An 18,283-nucleotide genomic window follows, 5' to 3' on the forward strand; every position below is an offset into this window, starting at 1 on the left:
GATATTAGAAAAGAACTAGTATGTATGAATAAATCAAAAACAAATCTACTAAAACTAAAAAATGTGTCTCTGGTGCGGGGCTCGAACCTAATGCAACGAGACTCGGAATAATACAGAAACAGAAAAATGTGTCTAAAAAGAGGGTCTGTAAAAAAGAAAATGACATATATACGTATATACAAGTTACGAAAAAAACAAAAAAACCAAAAAAAAAAACAAAAGTAACTATGTATATACAAAACCCTAATACAACCAGTGTTGGCATATGGGTCGGAGACATGGACCATTTCCAAGGCAGATGAAAATCTCCTGCTTATATTTGAACGAAGGATCCTGAGAAGAATATTTGGTGGCATCTGTGAAAATGGTGTTTGGAGAAGGAGGTACAACTACGAGATATATCACAGATATAAACATATATTTGGTGGTAAAGACGTAGTATCCTTTATAAAAATAGGAAGACTAAGATGTGCAGGACATCTGGCAAGATCACAGCAGAACAACCCTCCTAGAAGAATCCTTATGTCACAACCTGTGGGAAGTAGAAGTAGGGGTAGACCAAAACTCAGATGGAGGGATGGTGTAGATGAGGATGGTAGACAAATAGGCGCAGCAAACTGGCAACAGTTGGCAATGGATATAACTGACTGGCGTAATAGACTTGGGAAGGTCGAGGCTCTTTTATAGGGCTGTAGCACCAATGATGATGATGATGACAAGTTACGAATGTAATAAAAAAATGCAAGACATTAGAAAAGATGTATAAATAAACCTAAAAAAATGTGTTTCTGATGCGGGATTCTAATCTGTTGCAACGAGACGCGAGATAAAACAGAGATAGAAAAATTAGTCTAAAAAGAAAGTCTTTAAGAGAAGAAACAACGCAAAATTTCAAAGCAAAAGTCTTTAGTCAAAGCAAAAATTTAGTTTAGAATAATTCGACAGAGAAAATACATATATACGTATAAACAAGTTACAAATATAAGCGAAAATAGAATGAGATATTAGAAAAGAACTAATATTGTCTTCGACGCTTGTGCCTAACCTCACGCGCAAAGTGAAGTTAGGGGCAAGTCAGCGTCATGTCAGCCTCAAATCAACATCGACTTATGTTCGAGTGATGTTATGTTCAAACTGTTTTTTATTTAGAAAATAAGATTGAATGGATGATATTAGAATATTAATTAAAATAGAAAAATGATCGTCGAGAGAAAAACCTGGAAAGAAATGAAAAACGTTAAAAAGGATTAAAAATCGTCTTAGTAACAGAAGTATTTTGCGAGTATACAGATGCCTTTGACAATATACCTATTTAATAATATCTTCCTACACGCGACGCAGAGGGATGTTCATTAGAATAACATCAGTAGATGAACAACACGGCCATGACTACCAACATAGGGAAAACAATGTGTTAGAGAGAGAAAGGCTGTCATGACTATAGGAATAGGGAAAACAATGGGTTAGAGAGAGACGTCGCATTTCGTGACGTATTTGCTGGCGACGTCCGAGCGCGTTGCCGGTGCGCGATCCTATTTTTAGGTGGGTCGTACGGTGCGCGAACCAGATGTGCGGTCGGTACCTTAATTTTTCACGCGATGCATCGGGATTCCGTAGATAAAATGGGCGCGGCTATTTGACAGGCGTCAATTGAAAGCGTTGGTGGGGGACAGAAGGCAACTGTTAATTCTTCTTCTGTCAACGTTTAATAGTAACTATCAATTCGTCTTCTTTTCCGTATGGTGCCTAACAGAACGTGACATTCGACGCAGGACGTGCCAGTCGACGCAGAACGAGACATTCGGCGTGAAATGGCACGTGAAATGACGTGAAATGTTACGTGAAATAACGTGAATATATGTAGCTAGCATAGAATTCAGTATAATTGAAATAGGCCTCATTGTAATCAATTTTGCTAAAATCCAACTGCATTCTCTCGTTCGGCCAATATTCTCCATTTAAGGATAATCTGATACTTTGAATATCAACATTGTCAAATAAGGTGGGATCAGCTGAATTCTTGTCACGTTTGTTGGTTTGAAAGAAAACAATGACATAACCTGGCCCTTCAACTGATGTGCTAGTTTTAACGGCCCAAACTTCACGTCTAGCGCCTTTGGTAATGGCAGGTAATTCATGTAATTCCCACTTTCTAAATGGAATAACTATAAGTTGATCTTGTTGAATGGATTTCATAAGTTCCAATTTAATATCATCATTGGGAAATAGGTGCTTGACTCTGAGCTCAATGTTAGTGATGTTAATCTTAACAGTTGTAACATGGCCTGGAGTTTTTTCTTTGACAATTATGCAATCGTTGTCGTTTCGAGCTCGAACTAGTCGTATTGTTTGACGACCACACGTAATCATTGGATAATCATTGACAATGTTGAATGTATGTTTAAGAGGTATCTGTATGTTGAATGAATGATCTGCAGCGTGTAGAATGCTGCTAAAAGCACCCACATTATTTGCTAGTTTGACGTCGCCAGTTCCATTTATTGCGAGCGATAATTTAATGCATAACAAGGTTTCGCTCATTGCAAAGAACGAGTCGACTTGATTGATGCTAAATTCTACAATGTCATTGCAGTTGAATGATTTGATGAATGGTGCATATGTTCGGTATTCGGCCTTTCGAATCGACTCGTTAAACATCGGCTTTCGATAAATATCAAATATTGGGGGCATTATGCTATTTAAACGTGATCGTTTTCCATACATAGTTGTCATGTTTTCAGTTTAAAACCAAGTGATTGTAAAAACAATTTGTTTGCAAACGTAAGATGTTGCCGCTTAGACGAGGACGTAAGATGTTGCCGCTTAGACGGCTGCATAACTAATGGTATACTGTGGGCAGTAGATTGCCTTATTACTAATCTCATTTCCCTCTTGATCTAAGTTCCAACACCAATGTGCTCTAAAAAAGAGGTTTAAATCTTTGTATGTAGGTATATTTAAAAAACCCTTAGAAGAGCTACATAAAAAAAACACAAACGTTTTCGGAATAATAACTCCATCATCAGGTTAAAAAGCAGGTTAACATGCCTGAGCCACCAAAATATTAGGGTACAACCCTTTACAAAAAATTAAAGTTACCAAAAAATGTACATATTGTTTAAAAGTGAGTGATGTTTAATATTTTATTAGATTTAACTTCAGGCAAAACATCACTCACTTTTAAACAACATGTACATTTTTTGGTAACTTTAATTTTTTGTAATATATATTTTTCTGCAGTGAAACCGTACACTAGAAATTAAATTTTTAGCACCATACCGCCCATTCCATGATCTGACTAGTTTTACTATTCGACGTTTCCGTCGAAGATTTTTTTAAAATTTAAATTACATGCCTGGTGGGTGAAATTTCTGAACGCTCCTGTAGAATGATCGTGATCTTTGACAACGATATCTGTAGAAGAAAAACATTTTTCACATATGTGACACACTGTAGCCCCACAAGTACTCGGTTTTTCCTCCATTGGTATAATTATCTTCATTTTTGAATAAATACTTTGAGCTAAATTTGGCATTTTATTAGCAAACCAATCCATGCAGTCAATGCCTATATAGCTCTTAAAAAAAGACAACTTTTCATCATAACTACATTTTACATAGTATCCGGCACTATACGGAATATGTTTTTGATATTTTTTAGTAGAATGAGATGTTTGGCGATCTGTAACTTTTTCTAGAATGCACTCAAAATCTGCATATATGACAAACGGCGTTGTTTGTTTATAAGTATAATTTTTAAAACTAACAGCTTCATATTTAGGAAATGACATTTTACAATTATTAATATCTGCACACATTTTTTCATGTTCAGACAATTTCCCTTCAGTTGAAAAATAATTTAAGCATCTATTACAAAGAAATAATTTGGTCTTTCTTTTATTTACTTGTCTAGAAATTAATCTAGAAAAGTTCGTAATGTGGCAGTAATGGTACTTAATTTCAGAATTATCATTATCTACTGGAGGTGCTTCATAATCGTTTAATTTAGGAAAATACTGATTTTGAATTAAAAGAAGATTTGCATGTTTGGAAACTACTGTTTTAGTTAATCTTGCTGGATATACTGCGAAAAATGACTTTTCATTATTTTCTATCAATTCTAAAGCATATACATTGACGGAGACATTATTTAATTTTTCAAATTTTGAAATTTGATGTAACGGCATTCGTGCCTCCAAGTCTTCTGTTTTTAATACTGTACTGTACCATGGATATGAGGACGTACGTTCTTTATGTACTTTAGCCAGATAGAGGGCACTAACTATTGCCCAATAAAAACATACCTGATCTGAATTTTTTACGTTAATACAAGCACGCTTTTTTTGAATAGACTCTGGGAGTTTAATATAAGATGAACCATTTCCAATTTCATATCGATTAATATTTACTTCTTAAGATACAATTTTATTTAATGCAAAACCCGAGTCCTTTTCCTGAAATTCGGATAAATTATTATTTATTTTATCTTTAACATTCTCAAAAAACCATCGCTCTGTATCGGTAGATACGTCTAGTATAGCATTTTTTGTATTAAAATAATTAAAAGTTAAAATTTCCTCCTCCCCAGATTTTTTAATAGTCTCCACAAAAACAAACATTAACTTTAACAACTTTATCTGCTTTTAAAATTTTTCTGACTTTATTTTTAAAAATAATATAACAATCATTTAGGAAATGTGCTAGGTCCTTATGATATAAATTAACTATAACTCCAGTTTTAATTCGATTATTAAACGCGGAAACAACATTTTCCCATTTAACTCTATGTTTTAGTTTGTTGTCTAGCTCCATACCTGCATGCCTATTGAAAATAATCTGTTTAAAATGCCCTACATGCGTTTGCAGTTTTCTAATTGTACCTATCGACAAATTGCGTTTTTTTATTACTTTATTGCAAGTTTTGATTTGTTTCGTTAAGCGTTTTACCCAAATTTCTTTGTCTTTAGCCGTGAATTTATCAAAAACTATCTTTCTGACTCTTTTGATGAATAACAATAAATTTTCACATTGCTTACCAATATCCATAATGCTTACCTCTCTCTCTTTCTCTCAGTATTTTCAATTAGAGGATTTTAAATGATGACATCGGTTGGTACTTGCTCCCGATGTCCACCTGGCCTTGAAAAACTAGGGAATATTTGCCGCTCGCAAACTCTCCGATGACGGCACTGTAGGTCTCTGTAACTCTTGGTGGTAAAACAACCACTTCTTCTCCCAAATCTAGCAGAACGACTTGACCAAATGTTGTCTTAACAATTCGGGCTTCCTTAATTGGCACCGGAATGTTGATAGGCAAGTCTTTCAGTTTCTTAACTGGTTTTCTCGCTGCAACTACAGATGACGAATTAATTTTTGTTAACTCCATCTGAAATGAAAGAATAATATACTAGCAGAGTAGAAAAGTTGCAAAATCAAAAAATAAACACCGAAAAGATTTACGACATGAATAAGAGGAAAATAAACAGTAAAACAAGAATAATTGGCAATTATTTAATGCAACTACAGATGCTGAATTGATTTTTATATAGAATACGAAAAACACAAAAAACATAAAAAGTAAAAAAGACTACTTCAAAATGCTAGCGTCTTTTTTGTAAACAGTTATTTATTGCAACTACAGATGCAGAATTTTTATCAAATTCGGAATGTTATAAACAGCAGAGCAGACAACATCTAGTTGTATTCAAAAAAGAAAAATCTTAAAAAATTTGTCACAGAATAATTACGAAAAACCCAAAAAAGATAAAAAGTAAAAAAGACTACTTTAGCCGCTATTTCCTGTGCACGCGGTATGTAAATGTTCTGCTAACATTTATTTTTCTTCGTTATTTTCAACGTTTTTACTTTAAATATTTCTTAATAATTTGTATAAATAACTTAATTAAAAATTTTGGGGATTAGTATAAATCAAGATGCTTGTCTGTTTACATGTCTTATTCTTGCTCTCTGTAACTGTGTGTGCAGAAAATAGCACCCTGGAGTATGCTAGTTCTTTTCTAATGCGTTTCGGATATCTAAATGCGTCAAGTAATGCTATTTCTAGTGTAGATATGGCCTCAGTTGAATTTCAAGAAAGATACAATCTTCCGGTGACCGGAACATTAAATAATGACACTATGAATATGATGAATAAGCCTCGATGTTCTGTTGACGACAATAACTATGCAATTCAAAGTGGAATAAATCGAAATTAAGTTGGTATTTTCCTCAAGCTATTAGTAATCCTATTTATATAAATCTTGCTGCAGAAGCTTTCGCTAGATGGGAGAAAATATCTAATTTAAAGTTTAAATGATTAATAATACCTTCTTCAAAGCCGGATATTACTATAACTGTGGTGCCAAATAATCATAATTTTCGAGCAAGTTGTCAAGGAACCTCTAAATATTCATTTAATTTTGATGGTCCTGGAAAAGTATTGGCTCACGCATACTATCCCAGCGCAAACGGTGGGTGTACCGAAATTTATTTTGATGCTAATGAACGGTGGTATATAGGAAATGGCAGAGCTCCTGATGGTGAAGCTAATTTTTTGGCTGTCCTAATGCATGAAATTGGTCATTCCCTCGGACTGACTGAATTAAGTACGCTTGGTATCAAGAAGATGTGACAAGTTTTGGTGATGATGATAAAAAGGCAATGAGCATGTTATATGGACAAACAGAAGCTCCCTCTTCGGGACCACCAACACCAGTTACGCAAGCGCAAACAACAATTTCGCAAACCAGGAGCTATATGCCGAAAACACCTGCACTAAAAAACGGGGCCTATTTGCTGAAAACACCTGCAATAAAAAACATATGTCTAATTCAGTATCCCGATTTTATGTCTCTAGCCACATCTCCACAGTTTCCAAATTATCGAATGTACGTTGGGTCTGACAAATATTTATGGAAGTTTGATTTAAATGGGATGCGTCTTCCAAAACATCCTGAATTAATTACCGATTATCTCCCTAAAGAGTTGAGGTCTATGCAAGTTTCACATATTTTTCAGAATTCCGAGGGACACCTAATAACTGTAAGCAATAATAGGTATTACGCTGCATCTTTGCCCAATTTAAAACTTCAAAAAAGTTTTACGTTAAACAAACAGCGGTCAAACATATTTATTGTACAATGATAATTCATACACTGAATTTAATGAAAGTGGAGATGTCTTAAACCGTGGTCCAATAAATTATCTGTTCCCCAGAATACCAGATAAAATAACATCAGCATTCAGGTACACGGATGGGTTTATTTACTTTTTTTCAAAACAATACCTATTATAAGTACAGCGAATACACACGTAAAGTTGTAGCAGCAGGAACGTTCAGTTGGTAACTTTTTGGGATACCCTTGCCCTGAAGACGGTCTATTAAAACAATTAAAAACTTTGTTAAACAAAATTGTAATTATATACGAATGAAGATTGCTGTGTTCCTTCTTAGTGATAGTTCTTTTAATAAAAAAATTACTTTGTTTATATTGTTGTTTTATTTAAATTCCAAAATTCAAATGGTCAGCCGCGCCCTTCTTATCTACGGAATCCCGATGCATCGCGTGAAAAATTAAGGTACCGACCGCACATCTGGTTCGCGCACCGTACGACCCACCTAAAAATAGGATCGCGCACCGGCGACGCGCTCGGACGTCGCCAGCAAATACGTCACGAAATGCGACGTCTCTCTCTAACCCATTGTTTTCCCTATTCTTATAGTCATGACAGCCTCTCTCTCTCTCTAACACATTGTTTTTCCTATGTTGGTAGTCATGGCCGTGTTGTTCATCTACTAACATCTGTGATGTATTATTTGATCGACTTTAAATTCGATGTTGATTGAAATCGAATTTGATTTAGGAAATAAGATTAAATCGATGATATTGGAATATTCATTTTCGAGTTCATTTAGTATTAAAATTAAAACGGAAAATTGTTCGTCGATGGTTTGTTTAAATTCTAGTTTAAAATGGTTAATTTTGAATTGTTCCACATATTTTTGCAGTTTGGAAAAGTTTTCGTCAATTATTGCCCTGTTATTATTTAAGTCTGTAATTGTTTTATTGAAATTAGTGATTATCAACTGAACAACTTGAATTTTTTATTTAAAAAAGATCAATCATTTGTTTTTCTTCATTATTTACCTTTATCATTGCTTTGTCATAAAATTTAGCATCATTATTATCCAGTGTTCCGAATAACGTTTTGAAAGCGGAGCTTATAATATTCAGTAGTCCTCTTTTGGAATCTGTTATGTCCAATGAGCGAAGACTTAGCTTTCTTTCAAGCTAGCCAATATTATTTGAATTATAAGTTTTAAGTTAGTTTTATAAATAGATGGATGTGTATCTGAAGGATTTTTTGAACCATTTTTCTGTAAGTGGTTTCGAGAAATGATAATTTTTTCTCCAAATATAATTAGGTCTAATTAATTTATTGTATCCCATGATTTTTCATAGAAATAAACAGGTTGTAAATACTCATAATATATACCTGAAGATTTCGTAATAGGTGTATTCACGTATAAAAGACGTGTCCAAGATGAGGATTGAAGCAACTAAGCTGACACAAATGCTGATTTTAAGAGATTAAAATGAACTACTTTGCGGCTTTTTTTTCTATTTTATCTATTACTTTATACGGTCCTTTGGGATGCAAACTTAATTTTCCTAGATTTTCCTATCTGTTTTTTATTTATTAAGGAGATAAACATTATCACCAACATTGTGTTCTATTTCTTTAATTTTTCCACCGTAGTATTCTTTGTTTTATATATCTTTAAGGCTGATTAAATTTTATCCTGCTAATTGGTGTGACTTGTGATTTAGAATTAACTGCATCTATATAATCGTCATAGGTGTAGAGAAATTTAGGATTTTGGGTGATAGAGCTTGGAAGGTTAGTTTTGTTACCAACGAGAAGTTCAAATGGAGAGAATTTGATTGAAGAATGTATTGTCGTATTAAAAGAAAACGTTGCGCAATTAATCCAATCATCCCAACTGGCCTGACTGTCTTTGATATAGTGCTTTAGATAGTCTACTAAGGTAGCATGATATCTTTCCAGTGCATCATTAGACTGTGGGTGATAAACGCTACAGTTTAGTTTCTTTATCTTAAAGAATTTTGCTACATTTTTAAAACGATTGGAGATAAAGTCTGATCCTTGATCTGATACGATAGATTCTGGAATACTAAATGTACAAATGAATTTTTCTATAAACCCTCGTCTTAAAGTCTCAGATTCGTGGTTCAGGAAAGGGAATGCACAAGAACATTTTGTAAGATCGTCTTGAAGAGTTAGGATAAAAGATTACCTTTTTCGAAAATGACTAAGGGACCTACAATGTTTAGAAATATTTTTTCGAAAGGGAATGAACTTGTAGTGATAATTTCCATCAGATGTTTCATTTTTTTTTCTACTGGTTTATACTTTTGACATAAGTTACAATTTAGTATTTTTTCTTTAATTCTCTTATTTGTACGATTATATATTCTCAATTATCTGAAATAGGATTAGAATGATTTTCTTGTAGGATTTTGTCCATCGAAAGAGTCTGGAAGATGGATCTTTTGCATTAAATATATCTTCCTACAAACGTCGTAGATGGATGCTGATTAGAGTAATATCTGGGATGTATTATTAACAAGATTAATGTTGATTGAAATCTAATTTGATTTAGAGAATAAGATTGAGTCGATAATATTAGAATATTAATTTTCGAATTTATTTAGCATTAAAGTTAAAATGGAAAATTGATCTTCGAGAGAAAAGCCATGAAAGGTTTTTTTTGTAAGATTTTGTACATCAAAAAAGTCTAGAAGATGGATTTTTGCATTAAATTTCATAATATACATATAGCGGCAGAGAAAAGCCATGAAGAGAGAAGAAAAAAAACGTTTAAGAGTGTTAAAATCGTCCTAGTAACAGAGATATTTGCATGTACACAGATAACTTTAACAATAATTTTTTTTAAATATCTTTCTACATACTTTATGATCAATGGTGATTGAAATCTAATTCGATTTATTGAATGGATTATATTAGGATATTAAAAAGGGTTTTGCTACATTTTTTAAAAGATTGGAGATAAAGTCTGATCCTTGATCTGATACGATAGATTCTGGAATACTAAATGTACAAATGAATTTTTCTGTGAACCCTCGGCTTATAGTCTCAGATTCATGGTTCAGAATAGAAAATGCACAAGAAAGTTTTGTAAGATTGTCTTGATACGATAAAACATTACCTTTTTCGGAAATGAGAAAGGGACCTACAACGTTTAGAAATATTTTTTCGAAAGGAAATATGTACTTGTAGTGATAATTTCTATCGGATGTTTAATATTATCATTTTTTTTTTTCAGTACCAGTTTAATCTTTTCATTTTAGTTGTAATTTTGTAATTTTTCTTTAATTCTCTTATATGTACGATTAAATCCTCAATGACCTGAAATAGGATTAGAATGATTTTCTTGTAGAATTTTAACCATCAAAAGAGTCAGGATGATGGATCTTTTGCAAATATCATAATACATATAGAGGCAGAGAAAAGCCATAACAAGCGATGAAAAAACGTTTAAGAGTGTTAAAAATCTTCCTAGTATCAGAAATATTTACGTGTATACGGTTGCCTTTAACAATAAACCTATTTAATATATCTTCCTATAACCGTCGCAGGTGGCTTTTAATTAGAATATCATTTGTGATGTATTATTTAATCCACTTTTTACGATCGATGGTGATTGAAATCTAATTTGATATAGAGAATACGACTCAATCGATGATATTAGAATATTAATTTTCGAATTCATTTAGCATTAAAGTTAAAACGGGAAGTCGTTCGTCGATGGTTTGTTTAAGTTATAGAGTGAAATGATTAATTTTTTTGCATTTGGAAAAGTTTTCGTCGAATATTATCTTGTTATTATTCAAGTCTGTAACTTGAATTAACTGTTTGTTAATAAAAGTCTGTAACTTTTATTGAAATATGAATTAATCAATTAATGTTTCACTGCATACGTTTTAATTGCCTTTACCTGTCAATTATTGGGATATAAATTAATGTCAATACGAAAATAATGTGAGTGTTACGTACAAATGTACAGATATATACATATAATAGACATGCAATTTGGAAAAATAAGTATACACTAATAAAATAAAAATTAATTCATATTATCTACAAAATTTCCCTCAATATTGGGAATAATCACAAGAAAACTAATATTTAACGATCTATTAGTAGAATGTTAAGAAACTATTACTACTATTTAACGTTTGTCTCTGTAATACAAGAGATACCATTTATTTTTGCGACATCCGCAATATAAAAAAAAATTATGGTATATTACAATGTCCCCAGGGAAGTGTCTTAAAGGATTCTGGTATTAAATATCGTTTATAATCATAAGGACTTAGGGCTGTTTTTGTTTGCTCTATGCTAAATACTGAATATTGATATGGCCGAATACACCTTTGGTTTGTGCTTTTAATCTTATAGTATTTTAAACAATTTTCAAAATCTTCAAATGTGATTATACTTTTGACTACATTATATTTTACACCTTTTGCTTTTTTGGTTATACCTAAATTTCGAATATCACAATGAATTTGTTCTTTATTTAGCTGTTTCCGTGTTAAACGTTGTCTCTCTTTTTCTCTCTCCTCCTCAATTGTCTGTAATTTAAATGTGTACATTTTTGATCTTAGACCAATAAAATGCGTAATTATTTTTCCATTGGCTTCATCCTTCATTAGATCAGGGATTTTTTTATTTAATCGTTCTATCGTATATGGGTTATTTTCTGAATAGTCGGATGTATCAAATTTAGAGTTGTATGCCTTTAAAACCTCCTTATATGCATCTGAACACCGTAATTCATATACAAAACTGTCTGTATCCATGTACAATAACACACAATTTTTTTCTCCCATCGTTGGAAGCATGAAGGAATAATGAAAATCATACATGCATAATTTTAATATGTCTAGGATTGCTGCTTCTATAACAGAGGTTTATTAAAGCTCACTACTGATTTGGTTAGTTCGATGGCCACCAGATTTCACCAGATTTTCATTAAAGATAGTACGACTCTGAAACCGAATACTTGCAATTAAGTTTTTGGCTCCATATCTTCCATTACAATTTTTTACTAATTTTACAATTCTGTCTTCTTATATTCTCCATAGTCTTACCAAATACAGCATTGTTCATCATTTTATATAGATTTTTCTCGAAGCTACTCTTAGCTGCGGCCCGTAAGTTAGTATTGAACTCGATATAGGGTCGCAGCCATGCACATTGATTAAATTTTAAAACTTTGTGTATTTTAGTTAAAATTAATCCGTTAGATAAAGCTTGCTTTAGATTTCTATAGTGAATAATATATTTTGACTTATTAAAAAGAGTTGGCAATAATTTTGGTAGTTTTGAACCGGGAGGTATGCGGTGTACGGCAGCATATGGAAAATCTTTATGCTTGTCATGTAATTCATGTGGATACTTGTAAGTCAACTTGAAAGAAATAGCCCTCCTTCGCATCATTCGGTATTGACATAATATCAATATGACCCTCGGGAAGATTAGTGGATTTTGATGCGACACCAAATTTGTTAACATCTTCAATCCATTTAAATCATCCAAAAGGTAAATGCTCACTCATGGCCCAACCATAGAGATTATTTACATCTAAATACATAATGTACTTAGATGGTTGTGTGGGATCATATGTCGACATGTATTTATTGTTAGCTTCAGAAAATCGGTTGCTACACACAGATATTCCACCTCTTATGTCTTTTTCAATAAACAAAATCATATCCACATCTTTTAATATCTCTAATTTACATTTTGTATAAATTTTCATACAGTCCCATGTATATCCTGGTATGGTATAATACCACGCAGGATCTAAATGGTACGTATCCCGACATTTTTGTCTAAATTGTTCAAATACATCAGCAAGAAGCAAAATATCTGTTTTTAAATACAAATCGCTGTACTCTCCCAAATTTTTACACTTAAATGTAGACTAAACTCTCTGCGCATGAGCATACTTCTCTTCGCTAATATGTTCATCACATAATTTATTATAAAAATGACTAATTGTTGGTAAAGAAGTTTCCTCAAATTTTTCCAAACTATCGATATGATCATAACAAAATACTCCTTTACAAGTTAATAAACTAAATGTATCATCTAAACTATCAAATTCTTGTTTTAAAATCTTCTTTTCTGAAGTATCTAAAAGTAACTTTCTCAACTTTGGAAAATATTTATCCTGAATTAAAAGCAAATTTACGTCTACCAAGGTTTTTCTGTGTAATTCTAGCAGGCACTACTTCGTAAAATTGTTTTTCCTTAACTTGATTTAATTCCAAAGCATAAACATTCACTGATATGCTATTTATTTTTTCAAATTTTGTGATTGTGACTTAAAGGCATTGGAGAATCCAAGTCCTCCGTTTTCAAATCAGTACTAAGTAGAAAGGGAGACACTATACTCCACTTTGACCTTTGACCCCTGACGTCACAAACCCCATCTGCGCTCCGGTCACGCCCCGTGATGACGTCATGAACGCTAGCCGGCACGGCCAGTAATAATTGGTTATTTTTAATATGAATTAATGTACATACTATTTTTGTATTTCAACTATTTTTATTATCTACTACTGATAAGACAATTTTAATCCAAATTATTAAATTATTATTAAATAAAAAATTTCTACCATGTGTAGGACTCGAACCCGCGACCCATACATTGATGACTAGACGCCCAGACTACTACGCCAATCGGTCATTTGAAGTAGGTAGGCGTCAATAGGTATAAAAAAAACAAAGTCAAAGGTCGTGGTCATGACGAAGCAAACCGTGTACAAACCGCAGAGGATAATGCAAAAGCGAATAGTTTGACGATATGAATATTGCAATTATATTTTTTAAACTTGTGTGTTAAATATAAAAAGCCGCAAACATAAAGTACGATAAAGAGAAAGTATTTTTAACAAAAACAGTTTTTAGTTGTAAAGAATTATGTTTTGAATCGAGTATCTAACTCTTGACTTGAAAGTATTTACAAATTAGTAAAGATTAGGTTAAATATCAGTGTTGCAGAAGACCGCAAAAGTTCTGTGGTATTGTAAGCGTAATATAAACAAATAGTTCATATCCCTATATCCGAAATGCAATACTTTTATTTATGAAAAGCAGAAAAAATACATGAAATTGATAAAGTTGTAAGCAGGCTGTGATATCGCCAAAACCGCAAACTGTTATCTAGATGTAGAACAACAGCGAAGACTTCATCGTTTCATTTTAAATAATATTTTTCAAAGAAATGTGTGTGTTATATAGTACCTATAGTGTATAAATCAGAAAAATGTGACAAAATGTAAAAATTTTGTGAAAAAAAAAATATGTAAATATACATTTATATGCCTGTAAGGACCTACCAAGAACAAGGATTAACAGAAGAAAACAGAGGTAAGTAATAAGAACTATTATTTTTCAATGACTGACGCCTAAAATGATTCAAAAACGTAAGGATAGTAAAAGCGCTAACATGTTGTTTTATTTTGTAAAAATGTAGATTTAATACACATGGACAAAATGGAGGTTGTACCGGCAAAATATTTCAAAACGTGGTAAAATAATTAAGAGATTAAAACAGTTTTACTTTTGCTTACAAAGTATACCAAAGGGATAAAAAGCCCATAAAGTTCTAAATTGTCAAAAACTAAGGCGTAAAGACCGACAGGAATAGACGAAGTATACAGATGCTAAGGTAAGATATTGTTATTTTGCGTTAAGTATGCCTATTTTTTAACAAATACCGTAAATGTGCCTGGTTTTTTTGACAAGCATGTAAATAAAATGTCTACGAAGGTTTTTTTTGCAAAATGCCCAATATGCAGATGTCCCAAATGCCTAATGAACATACGCAACAAAGTCTTTGTATTTGTTGAATAAACAATTTTGTGTATCAAAAATTCTTAAATGTAACATAAAGAATACATGATTACCTAGAAAAAATATTACACAGTACAAGCATTGTACAAATTATGTAAACTTATAATTTTAGATGAGAAGCCGAACATGAAGCATCAGTGCCCTCTGTAATTAATATTTGGAAATCAACAACAACAACAATTGACAACGTTAGACGCTGGCTAAGTAAGGGTAAGCAAATGTTTGTAAATTTTCTGCTTTAAAGAAAAGAATATAAAAAATGTGTAAAATTTTATTGTTTTTATTTATAAGCAATTCCGGTTTAAGTATCAGAAGTCATAAGTTTGGACAATATGCAGACAAAATAATAAATTTATCGTTTTCACCGGTTAGATAACAATTTCCTGTTGTTTGTTTGAGAATTGTCGATCTTCTAATAGTATCAATTTATTTTACATAATAATTAAAAGAAATACCAAATGTTTAGTAATTGTTTTTACATTAAGAATAAAGAGATTATAAATAATAGATAAATAACAAAAATTATTATACAGGGTGGATAAAATGAAGATTTTACATATAGGTTTATCCAAAATGTTCTTGTACAGGGTGTTTATAAAACTTAAGTAATGTTACATCTCTTTCCATGGCCTACCCAGGAGGCAATACGTCAACATTATATGACATATTCGTGGATATATCAAAGAATATTGAAGTATTGGAGATGCTTACGGCCTCGTTAAGATTCCCCGCCATATGTCTCAATATACAGAGCATAGAAAAACATAAGACAGGCCTACGGTATTTGGGCCCATCCGTGCTTTGCTTATGTAGAAATCACATATAAGTAGTGTAAGGCCCAGTAAATATCTTTTAGTGATCGGTGCAGAGTATCTTTTAGGTATCAGGCAGCTAACGAACACATAGCTCCGGAGTTAACCAGATCGTTTCATTAAGTAGCCAGTGACTCATAACAGATATCTTTTGGTGATTTATCTGAGCATCTTTTAAGATTTTTTATTACACAGAGGTGTGGTCAGGGCTTAGTTCAAGGTAAGGCTCAGTAAATATCTTTTAGTGATCTGTGCAGAGTATCTTTTGGGTATCAGGCAGCTAACAAACACATAGCTCCGGAGTTAACCAGACCGGTTCATTAAGTAGCCAGTGACTTATAACAGATATCTTTTGGTGATTTATCTGAGCATCTTTTAAGATTTTTTATTATACAGAGGTGTGGTCAGACCTTAGTTCAACGGCTACTACTTTGGGGTAGTCTACCGCTGACTAAATAGTACTGACTCTTCGGAAGGTTATCAGGGATTAAAGCTAAAAGGATTTTACACTTAAATATGTAGATATTCTTCGTAAACAAAGCATGGATGTTGTCAAAATATAACCTATGCAAAAAAGTACAGTAGCTCTTAAATATTTTTTAAAAAATGGTAGATAGCATTTTTTAACATTGAAAATAAGATAACATTCTGAAATTTTTAATATTACCGATGTTTTTAAATTTAATGATAATTTTCAAAACAAATCATTTTACATAAAAAAAGTAATTAACGAGGCATTTTTAAGATTTGAATGTCGAATTTAGTGTCTTTAAGTTGTATGTAAGCATTGGAACTGGCTACATTTTCAATTTGTTCTAACATTTTTGCCATATTGACATCTGCACTAGTTGTTGTCGAAATAGGATGATTGAAATTGTCATTTAAAGCCACAATACGGATTCTGTCACCCTTTTTGTAACCAATTTGTTTTTTTATATCGTTAAGAGCAGAGTCTAATTTCTTTTTCAAAGAGTCTTGATTAAGACCACCACCTACATAGTTTCACAGCATAGTTGGAAAGTGCACTGATGAGCATTGAATTTTTTAATTTCTCGTTGATTTATAATATTTACAGACCACATTTTGATACGTGTGTACTCTACGAGTGTTCAACTGTGAATGAAGAGATTTTGACATGTGACACACTATTAACAGCAATCTAAGAGGCCTTGTAGCCTAGAGGCATGGTATCCATACACTCATCATTATGTACAATTTTTCGTTTTTTGTAGTCCATCTTGAATGTCTTCGATACCCTTTTTTTCGTCACTATGTCTTTAGTGTGGACATCGCGGCATATTTGGTCATATGTGAGCTTGATTTGTTTGGTGGGATCGTGTATGATATCATTCATCGCTGAGGTATTGAGTACTAGGCTGTTCTCGTAGTTTAAAGTAAAGCCTTTGATTTTAGTCACCTCTTTGCCCTCGACTGTTTTGTAGTAATAACTTTTTGGTCCAGTAGCCTGCCATTCTACAATATAATCATCTGACCCAAGCTCATCGCTCCAATCGCCCAACATTTCACCTGTTTCGACAGTGTTTAGGCCATCATCAATATAAACAACGGAGTCTGTGTCGAAATAAGCTACAGCCTCTCCTAACCTATCAATCATATCGTACAGTCTCAGACGAGCGTTACTTGTCGTAAATAAAGCCACAAAAATATTTGTAGATGTGGGGTCTTCTACAAATACGTCCTTGTAATCATATGAGACTTGGGCTATATGATCGTTAACAAATATCACATTAGTTATGTTAATCTTATCATCCATCAAGAGCTCATACCATCTTTTGAGGTCCACAACATACTCTGTCTGTTTCATATTCATTCTTTGCCCAAACTTGCCCCATAGACTATTCAAGCATAGTTTAGCGACTGCTCGTTTACCAAGATTTGGAGATATCTTCTCCAAGTCTAAGTCTATGCCCATTTGTTCTTTTACAACCCGAGCGTATTCTTCGTTTGAGGCATATGTATGTGGACTAGTTTCTAATTTTATTTTCATAAAATCTTTGATATAGGCCTTAAATAAATCCGTCGAAGTTTGTTCAACATTCCACACCTCGTACACTTTCAACATTTTATACCCCTTTTCTAGGGCTTTATTGATCTCTAGAGTCGTCCACGTACCTTTTAATGCGCGTTCTGAGTCATCATGATCACAATGTTCGCAATCTTCCAAGGCGCATTGATTACACAACGGAAACATTAATTTGTCAGTTTTGACAGGTAGGACTGGGTGATATAAGTTGGTAGGTGGTAGTATTTGACAATGTACTAGGCCAAACCACGAGGGGTTGTATGATTCAGGTGCATGTATTTTAACAGGGTGGCCAATGGGGTAGCGGTCATAATACTGTACAGTAGGGTAAAGCGATACAATATCTATATATCTAAGCTTTTTACCAGTCACATTTAGTTTTATGGCGTTTGTTCGTCCTCCAAAGAATGCTTCACGAGGCTTTAAGGATTCAACAATTTGAGGGCTCGGTGCAT

General features: G+C 32.9%; 1 long non-coding RNA gene across 1 annotated transcript in view; it reads right to left on the reverse strand.

Annotated features, from left to right (window-relative positions):
• Positions 1-18,283, reverse strand: part of LOC140450248 (uncharacterized) — a 44,235-nt gene that overhangs the window by 10,783 nt on the left and 15,169 nt on the right. Inside the window, exon 3 of the long non-coding RNA XR_011951994.1 lies at positions 5,055-5,351. This is a non-coding gene — a long non-coding RNA (uncharacterized lncRNA). The remainder of the gene's footprint in view (positions 1-5,054; positions 5,352-18,283) is intronic.

Source organism: Diabrotica undecimpunctata, chromosome 9 (genome assembly GCF_040954645.1).
Source record: "Diabrotica undecimpunctata isolate CICGRU chromosome 9, icDiaUnde3, whole genome shotgun sequence".
In the NCBI taxonomy this organism is placed as follows: domain Eukaryota; kingdom Metazoa; phylum Arthropoda; class Insecta; order Coleoptera; family Chrysomelidae; genus Diabrotica; species Diabrotica undecimpunctata.